The sequence below is a fragment of the Hemiscyllium ocellatum genome, chromosome 34 (assembly GCF_020745735.1).
Source record: "Hemiscyllium ocellatum isolate sHemOce1 chromosome 34, sHemOce1.pat.X.cur, whole genome shotgun sequence".
NCBI classification, from domain to species: domain Eukaryota; kingdom Metazoa; phylum Chordata; class Chondrichthyes; order Orectolobiformes; family Hemiscylliidae; genus Hemiscyllium; species Hemiscyllium ocellatum.
Window position 1 is genome coordinate 33,901,039 of NC_083434.1, and position 10,205 is coordinate 33,911,243.

The window sequence follows — 10,205 nt, forward strand, 5'->3', positions numbered from 1 at the left end:
GAGATAAACAAGAGCAATGGGTGCCGGTCTTAGAGAGGTGGGGGATGTAAATGGGGAGGAGTAATGGGATAAAAAATAGGAACCAAATTACATAAATATCGTGTATTAGTTGAATTCAGTGTGTGTGTGTCCCTGCCGTGTAGATAGTGGACATCACACCCTCTTGCAAAGGTAAAATAAATAGCACTACTGATTCAGATCTTGTCTCAGACTGAAATTATTGAAGTGAGTAAGCTGGTAACATTTTTAGAATTGGTGCCGAAGCCCTGTTTAAATACGCATGCGCTGGTACCGGGCTACACTCACTTATGAAGCAGTGCATAAACTGTACGTATATGTGTGCTACCAACAAACACAGGCTTGATAATTAGCGTGGTTGGCCACATTATGTAAGTGCCTTCCTTGTTTTTCAGAACCCGCAGTGGGCCTTGAAACAAGAGCTCCAACATAGCAACGTGACCCACTGCATTGAGACCTCCCTCTGCAGCAGAACTCCCCAAAATGGGCCTCCAGACCCCCAAGTGGGGGCACAAGCTGAAATTTCAGGGTAGCAAGCTCTGAGGCCACAATGGCTAACATGGGGGGTCTGACCAAGTTATAATAGCTGCACTGCCTCTCTAAAAGGCCTCAAAGTTCCTGCCTCCACACCTCCACCAACTCCTATAAGAACTAGGAGCCAGGAGATGGCCATTCAGCCCACGTTGCCATCCAATATGACCGTGACTGATCCCATCTCGACCTCCACTCTCCATAAACCTTCAACCCATTATGAATTAAAAACCTATCTCCTCATTAGATATACTCCATGTCGTGGGATCCACCACACCCTGGACACGACCCTTTGCGAGAGGTAACTTCTTATCACTGTTTTGAAGCCCCTTTGCATAAAAACCATGAACTCGCATTTTCCTAGAGATTGTCCCACCTGAGGTAACATCCTTTCTGCGCATTACGTTTGTCAATTCCTTTCAGGGGTCCTTTATAAACCTCAGTCAAATCTCCTGTCATTCCTCCAAACTCCAGAGAATATAGGCCTAAGCTGCTCAATCTCTCTTCATAGGACAGACCCCCTCATCTCTGGAATCGGTCCAGTGAATCTGGTCTGAACTGCCTCCATTGCAACTACATCCTGCCTCAAGAAAGGGGGCTAAAATTGTACACAATACTCCAGGTGCCATCTCATGGATGCCTTATACAGTTATGTCAGCACTTCCCTACTTTAATACTCAATTCCGTTAACAATAAATACACAACTTCCATTTCCATTCCTTATTACCAGCTTTACCTCCATACCAGTTTTCAGTGATTCATGCACATCGACACCCAGATCTCTCTGCACTAAAGCAACTCTAAAGTTTCTTTCCATTTAGATAATAAATGTCTTTCTATTCCTTTGACCAAAATTGGCAACTCACGCTTATCCAGGTTAAACTATATCTCTCAGGTCTCTCTCTCTCCCTGCGCCCACTCACAGGTCACTGTGTTGCTGTTTCTTATGAAGAAGTCATGATAATTTACAAGCCTCAATATAAGGTCACAACAGGAAAAGGTTCAGGAAGCAAAGATCTATAATCCTTCCAGCTTCATTTGAACAACCTTAAGTCTTAACCATTCACATTTTCTGTTGGACATTTATCACCTTCTTAGCATGTATGTCTCTGTCCTGATGACGGGCTTATGAAACGTCGATTCTCCTGCTCCTCAGATGCTGCCTGACCTGCTGTGCTTTTCCAGCACCACACCCTTCGACTCTGATCTCCAACATCTGCAGTCCTCACTTTTAATGTCTTGAAAGAGTTCAGAAAAGACTTACAAGGATGTTGCCAGAGTTGGAGAATTTGAGCTATGGGGAGAGGTTGAATAGGCTAGGGCTGTTTTCCTTGGAGCGTTGGAGGCTGAGGGGTGACCTTATAGAGGTTTATAAAATCATGAGGGGCATGGATAGGATAAATAGACAAAGTCTTTTCCCTGGGGTCGGGGAATCCAGAACTAGAGGACATAGGTTTAGGGTGAGAGGGGAAAGATATAAAAGAGACCTAAGGGGCAACTTTTTCACGCAGAGGGTGGTACGTGTATGGAATGAACTGCCAGAGGAAGTGGTGGAGTCTGGTACAATTGCAACATTTAAGAGGCATTTGGATGGGTATATGAATAGAAAGGGTTTAGAGGGATATGGACCAAGTGTTGGCAGGTGGGACTAGATTGGGTTGGGATATCTGGTCAGCATGGACGAGTTGGACCGAAGGGTCTGTTTCCATGCTGTACATCTCTATGATTCTATGGCTTTGTCTGTATCTGATTGTCACTTCCTGTGCCCTTGCCTTCATCCCTTCTATCTATAATTCAGTCCTGGCCCACACTCTTACATTTACCCTGTCTTTCCTGATGTCCTTCCCCATCAAACTCTATATTTGCTTAGAAACGATTCATCTTAAATAACTTCCAACTTTGATAAAGGGTCCTCGACCTGGAAACCTAACTCTCTTCTTCCATCTACATGTCAGTGCCTGACCTGTTGAGTATTTCAAAAATTTCCCATTTTTAGTTCAGCTTTCCTGTAGCTCTCCAGCGTTTGCTTTGGAGTCGGCGAATGCACAAGCTGACTTGCAAAGCTCTGTTCAGGCACAGTTACAGCCAGTGGGAAACACCCATGGTATGGAATTAGTGAATTTATAAACAGCTGCCACTGCCAATCTCTACCCCCAGAGGTTTTTAAGTTGTTGCTGAAAGGGAGATGGAGATTGTCTGCGACTGAGGCTGGACACACAGTCAGAGTTTTTGTGGACTTGTCTGTTCGCTCTGAGACCCCTGCCCTCGCTGAGCTACACCCAGGCAGGAAACCCACCCTTGTTCATTTCCTGACAGCCAGGAAGTGACTATCTTGCAAGAAAATAGGATCGAGTGAGGGGAGGAGAGAGGCAAGGAATGTGTGAGGACATAGCAGGCGGTGGAAGCTAATTCTCATTCTTTTATGGGATACGGACATCACTGGCTAAGGCAACATTTACCGAGAGTTGAGCTGCCATGAGGAGGAGAGAAAAGTACAAAAAAAATCATTGAAGCTTCATTTTTTTGAAGTATACAAGATGGGTCAACCCAGTATGTGTTTTGGGTAAAAACAATGACTGCAGATGCTGAAAACCAGAGTCTAGATTAGAATCGTGCTGGAAAAGCACAGCAGTTCAGGCAGAATCTGGGGAGCAGGAAAATCACGTTTCGGGCAAAAGCCTTTCATCAGGAATACAGGCAGAATGCCTGAAGGGTGGAGAGATAATGAGAGGAGGGTGGGGGTGGGGAGAAAGTAGCATAGAGATGTGTTATGTGCAATTTTTACTGTTTTTCTTCCCTTATCTGTGCTGATAGGGAGGAGGGAAGAGGATTTTGACTTCCCAACAGTTTAGTCCCACATCAGGATGGTGTGGGGCTTGGAAGGGAACTTGGAGGTGGAATCTTTTCTATCTGCTTTGGAAGAGGAATAGCACTGAGGGTCAACCTAGAGCACTGGTTGGCAGTGACTGAAAAAAGGCAGCTTACCTTTAACAGTTTCAGTGAAAACACTTCAACTGCTAGTATTGAGGCTTGGCTCAGGGCCAAGTTATAAACGCTCGGCATTGAAGGGTGCGCAATTAGCACAGGACTTTGACAGTCACAGGAGAAGGGAACAGTTTATAAAAGACTCCTGCGATCTGCACTTTGGAATCCACAGTGAAGTGCAGGATGAGATAGCTCGGCAGCCCTTTAGACCACACCCAAGACAAATTAACAACCACAGGTTCTGAAAAACCATGTAAATTCTGCTTCCCCTCCTACCTTTTGTATCCTGTAAAACATGGTTCCGGTGAATTAACTCGAGGCAAACAATGTGAACTAAACGGAAAATGTCTCTAAATGTAAATGAGATAACCTCATAGCTTTACTGCACTGACGTTACAGGTGACATTAAGCAGAGGATGAATACACATACCGTAATCTGGCGGTGCTGATTTATCTCAAAGGTCGCGTTTTGTCTGATGCATCTCCGAAATCAAATGACTAAATAGTGTGTAATCAAATCGAAAGTGCAACTCGGAACTCAAAGCCCTTTCCCCACCCCCAAGGGACTACTGCCCAAGCAATATAAATATTTCAGCAGTGGCCCTAATGTTACTTTCTTTATGGTAATATTTCCGTTAGACTATGATACTGAGGGATATGGATTCAAGGCACGGTTCAAAGGCGGGTGATGATGGAACAGCTTTGACGGGTTGAATGGCCTTCTCTTCCGAGGTTTCAAACAAGGGGAAGAAAGTGAAGACTGCAGATGCTAGAGATCAGAGTCAAAAAAAATGTGATGCTGGAAAAGCACAGCAGGTCAGGGCAGCATCCAAGGTGCAGGAGAGTCGACGTGTCGAGCATAAGCCCTTCATCATTCTCCCTCGAAACATTGACTCTCCCGCATCTCCGATGCTGCCTGACCGGCTGTGCTTTTCCAGCAGCACACTTTCTGACTGGGTTTCAGACAAGCAGATTGAGTTTCTTGACCAAAAATCCAGTAGTAGTTCATTCACACAGTTACACCCGCCCGCCCCCCAGGTTAGGAGGAGGAGTAGCAGTGTGGGTCACCCTATGGCACATAGCTTGCAGTGGCTCTCAATAAGGCAGCTTAACTTTAACAGTGAAGACAAAACTTCAACTGCACTGTTCAAAATTCCAAATTTGCACATACTCAATCATAACTAAGACAAAGTCAGAAGCCCACACAACACCAGGTTATAGTCCTACAGGCTTATTTGAAATCACATGCTTTCAGAGTGCTGCTACCACTGATCCAGAATCAGGTGAAGGGACAATATGTGTTACTGAAGAGATACAGGTCTGCACCTTTCACACCATTGCAGAACGTTTCGATATGTGGCACTCTATTATCCACCTTCATTCAGTCAGTTGAAAGGTGTGTGTAACACACAGTAACCACAGAACACAGACAATATGTGTCTGTAATATTGTAGCTTTGTAATTAGTGTTAACTCATAAGTAATTGTGACACTTCACTGAAGAAGGAGCGGCGCTCCTAAAGTTTGTGATTTCAAATAAACCTGTTGGATTATAACCTGGTGTTGTGTGACTTCTGGTAAAAAATGAGGTCTGCAGATGCTGGAGATCACAGTTGAAAATGTGTTGCTGGTTAAAGCACAGCAGGTTAGGCAGCATCCAAGGAATAGGAAATTCGACGTTTCGGGCATAAGCCCTTCATCAGGAAGTGTGACTTCTGACCTTGTCCACCCCAGTCCAATACCAGCACCTCCATGTCATGATTAAAACAGACAAAAGAAAATAGTTTCACAGTAACCCAGGGGTGAGAAAAGAATATAGACATGCAACTCTTTTGTCTTCGATGTGAGTTCAAATTAAAAAAGGTAGTCAGTTTTTAACCTCTTCTAAGTGAATGATCTCTTGAGACTTGGAGGTGCTGGTGTTAGACTGGGGTGGACAAAATTAAAAATCACACAACACCAGATTATAGTTCACCAGGTTTATTTGGAAGCACTAGCCTTCAGAGCGCTGCTCCTTTGTCAGGTGGTTGTGGAGGTTAAGATTATGCTCACAGCATTGAGAGCCAAAGGAGTCCAGTGTTGTGGAGTGTGATACAGTAAACAATCTTGGATTAAAACTTATAATGGGATATTATGATGGGATATGCTGGTTTCTGTTGTTTGATATGTAAACCCCAGAACTACTTTTAAATTACATTCTCAAGTTGGCTCAGCTTTTTAAACAATAAGTGTGAAGTCTGTCTGTGTCCCAATGCTATGTCAGACTGACAAACCGCTTGTATAGTTTTACAGAGTTTTACATGGATTCATGCAGTTTTGAGCAAAATAAAATGTAATTCTACAAAAACAAATTCACCCCTATATGTGCATGCATGTAGGAGCAACAAATTGAGTGTGCATGTGATAGAGAGTGTGTGTGTGTGTGTATATATTATATATATATACATATATATGTGTTTGTAAGAGTGTAATGGGGTATGTGTGAGAGGGTGCGTGTGTTGGTGTGCATGTGGGGGGTGTGTGTGTGTGCATTTTACAGAGAGCTTGTGTGTGAGGGAGGGTCTGCGTGGCTGTGTGAGTATGAAAGAGTGTGTGTGTGTGTGTGTGTGTGTGTGTGTGTGTGTCTGAGATGTACTTACTCCTTTTGCCTGTATTCACCTGAAAAATTACCTTGTTTTACCCTTTCAAATTTATTTTAGATTTGCCTAAGCTGTTTCCTTAGGCTTTGGAATTTTTGCCTGTATGCTTCAGGAACCAACTCATAACTACCTAGAAAAGCCTGTTATACAGTTTCATAGTCCTGACAAGGAAGCATCAATTTCATGCCTCTCCTGTCTTCCTGCTCTACAATGGGCAGTGTTCAGTTTTCATTTGGCCACTTAAGTTGTTTTGCTGTTTTCTCAAATGACATGAAAAAATCTCCACATCCTTATCAGCATTTTCAGTTCAGCATCTGCAATATTTTTTCTTGTGACTGGTTACCATAATTGGCTGTTGAACTGGGCGAGATAGTTGGAGACAGAAACTGGCCCTTATAGTAGCACAACCTATACTGCTCATAATTTATAACAACATCCAGTAAATTCAGCTCACATTGTTTGCATACTGAAACTCCTCCCCGCTACCAAACACCAAAACAGAGCAATTGGTTGCTGTAATTCTGCAAATGATGGTTGGTGATATTTATGATTTTGTATGTAAATGTAAAAACATTTAACACAGAAAAGTCAGGTTCTTCCTGAGTTAGAGGTGTTAAAGTTTATTTCAACACTATTTATGAGGCCACGTTATCACACATACAATGTCTAGGTTCATTGCTAACTGAGGTAACTGTATGTTACACATATCTTTAGGTAACTGACTCTATTACACAGAGAGAGTGACTGAATAGAGGTTGATACCTTATAATGGAGTGCCACATATCGAGACATCTGAAAGGTGCAGATCTGTATGGTCTAGGATCTTTGCATTAACACATCATCCCCATTTTCTGATAAATTAATAAAATTAATAAAAAGATGCATATTGTGAGATATTGTATTATAGGCCTCTTCACTCACCCACTCACAAGCACTTAACATTTACTTATTCATAACTCCTGTACTGACACATTCACAAGCAAACACTGTGTTCCGTTTCATTCATTCATAACTCCCCACTATAATATGGTTTCATTCATTCATTCATAAAACTGCAGTTTTGAGTACATTTTACTATTATCAGATAAACTAAAATTAAAGCAATATTTCCAAACCTATTACTGCTCATTCATACCTTCAATCCTTATCAGACCTACTTATATCAAAAGCTACCTCTGAATAAGTATCCAAGACTACTGACCTATATTCAGAAGAACACCATCCCCACCATCGTGTCTCCATGACCAACCCGAAACTACAGACAGATTATAACATTAATCAGTCCTTACCAATCTTCTCTCGGACCTGAATAGATTGCAGAACACCAAACGTTTTCCCCAATTAGTACGTACTTGTTGAATACCTTTTAACAGGGCCACAATCACCTTAACTGACAAAATAGCGCTCATGTGAAATTGCATTAGTGAACGAAACCATAAAATACCACAGCTGTGGTAATCAGTTTAATATCGTTTATTCCTTTATTAAGTACAGGTATAATTTCTAACTTATTTAGAGTATATAGGCCTAGTATTTTTACTAACATTTACTGGGGTGTTGGGGTGGTAGGTATAGGACAGATGTTAGGGGTAGATTCTTTACACAGCGGGTTGTGAGTTCATGGAATGCCCTGCCAGTAGCAGTGGTGAACTCTCCTTCTTTATGGTCATTTAAGCGGGCATTGGATAGGCATTTGGAAGTTATTGGGCTAGTGTAGGTTAGGTAGGATTCGGTCGGCGCAACATCGAGGGCCGAAGGGCCTGTACTGCGCTGTATCTTTCTATGTTCTATGTTCTATGTTCTACTAACTTAAAACTCAAGGACTAATAACTCTTAATTACTCAAGCAGTCCAGACAGAGTTCTTAATCCCATCTAAAGTAACAGCTAACACTTAGCAAATGTTTAGGCCATCTCATGTGTACTATAGATAAAACATTGTTATACCATAGTTATGGAAGTGTAATATATGTAAGAACTGTGTATAAAGAGGCTACTGCAAGAACTGTATTTCAGGATTCTATTGCTGCCTTGAATTTGTGCGACTGCGGTTACTGAATAAAGAGACTATTTTTACCAGTTACTGATTTCAGTCATTATTTGAACACAATCCCACATTATATTGTCTCTATACATTCAGATAACACCTTGGTAGATATACAACATGACTAGATCAGTATAATTACTGGAATGTCACAAAGAAACAAAGGTCATTGAGTATATTTAAAAACAGATCGATAAATTCTTGATTGACAAGGGGTCAAAGGTTATTGGGGAAAAAAACAGGAAATTGGGTTTGAAAAACCTATCCGCCATGATTGAATGGCAGAGCAGACCTGATGGGCAGAATGGCCTAATTTCTGCACCTATGTCTTATGGAAACACAGAAAATAGGAACAGCAATTAGCCATTTGGTCCTTGATCTTACACCACCATTCATTATGATCCTGGCTGATCATCTGACTCATCAAACTGTTCCTGCTTTCTCCCCCACATCCTTTGATTCCTCTTTAGTCTCAAGTGCTACATCCACTTCCTTTTTAAAACCAAATAATGTTTTGGCCTCTACTGCTTTCTGTGATAGTGAATTCCACAACCTCATCACTTTCTGGGTGAAGGAACTTCCCCTCATCTCAATCCTAAATGGTTTACCCCATATCCTTTAGACCGTGACCCTGTGTTCTGGATTTCTCAATCACTGGGAACATCCTTTCTGCAGCTACCCTGTAAGGACCTGTTAGAATTGTATACGTTTCTGTGAGATCCTACCTCATTTTTCTGAAACAAGGGTACAGAAATTGTTGGAAAAGCTCAGCAGGTCTGGCAGCATCTGTGCCGAGAAATCAGAGTGAACGTTTCGGGTCCAGTGACCTGTCCTCAGAACTGGACTTTTCATTCTATTGAACACGAGCAAACATAATCCTAATCAATTCAATCTCCACTCATACATCAGTCCTGCCATCCCAGGAATCAGTTTTTGTTGGCAAGCATGTTCTTCCTCAGATAAGGAGATCAGGACTGCACACAATATTCCGGGTATAATCTCACTAGGGTCCTTTTGGAATTGCAGCAACATCTCTGCTCCTGTACTCAACTCCTGTTGCTATAACTAGGAGAAAGTGAGGACTGCAGATGCTGGAGATCAGAGCTGAAAAATGTGTTACTGGAAAAGCGCAGCAGGTCAGGCAGCATCCAAGCAGCAGGAGAATCGAAGTTTCGGCCATAAGTCCTTCTTCAGGAATGAGCAGGGTGTGCCAAGCAGGCTAAGATAAAAGGTAGGGAGGAGGGACTAGGGAGAGGGGTGTTGGGAATGCGATAGGTGGAAGGAGGTTAAGGTGAGGGTGATAGGCCGGAGAGGGGGTGGGGATGGAGAGGTCGAGAAGAAGATTGCAGGTCAAGAAGGCGGTGCTGAGTCCGAGGGTTGGGACTGAGATAAGGTGGAGGGAGGGGAAATGAGAAATCTGCATTCATCCCTTGTGGTTGGAGGGTTCCTAGGCGGAAGATGAGGCGCTCTTCCTCCAGGCGACGTGTTGCCATGGTCTGGCGATGGAGGAGGCCAATGACTTGCATGTCCTTGGTGGAGTGGGAGGGGGAGTTAAAGTGTTCAGCCACAGGGTGATTGGGTTGATTAATGTGGGTGTCCCAGAGGTGTTCTCTGAAATGTTCCGCAAGTAGGCGGCCTGTCTCCCCAATATAGAGGAGGCCACATCGGGTGCAGTGGATTCAGTAAACGACGACCAGACCACCAGGTGGGGGTGGGGAGAAAGTAGCATAGAGTACAATAGGTGAGTGGGGGAGGGGATGAATATGATAGGTCAGGGAGGGAGGATCGAGTCGATATGTGGAAAAGCAGAGGAAATGACCTGGGAGTTGCAGTGGGAGAGGGACTCCCTGAGATTCTTGTAGAGAGAGGAGGAAACCTTCGTGAGTGGATGCCTGCCTTGAAGAAGTTTTCCTCCTCTCTCTACAAGAATCTCAGGGAGTCCCTCTCCCACTGCAACTCCCAGGTCATTTCCTCTGCCCTGACACTCTTCA

At 43.2% G+C, this 10,205-nt stretch overlaps 1 protein-coding gene across 2 annotated transcripts in view; it reads right to left on the minus strand.

The window, feature by feature from the left end:
• LOC132832327 (serpin B6-like) overlaps window positions 1-4,046 on the minus strand; it is a 39,793-nt gene extending 35,747 nt beyond the window's left edge. Inside the window, exon 1 of one of the 2 annotated variants that reach the window (XM_060850248.1) lies at window positions 3,965-4,046. The gene's annotated coding sequence lies outside the window, so the exon portion shown is untranslated. Of the gene's footprint in view, window positions 1-3,810; window positions 3,834-3,964 lie in introns of those variants that run through there. The other variant, XM_060850249.1, reaches the window with a different exon arrangement.
• Window positions 4,047-10,205: the final 6,159 nt, after the last annotated feature.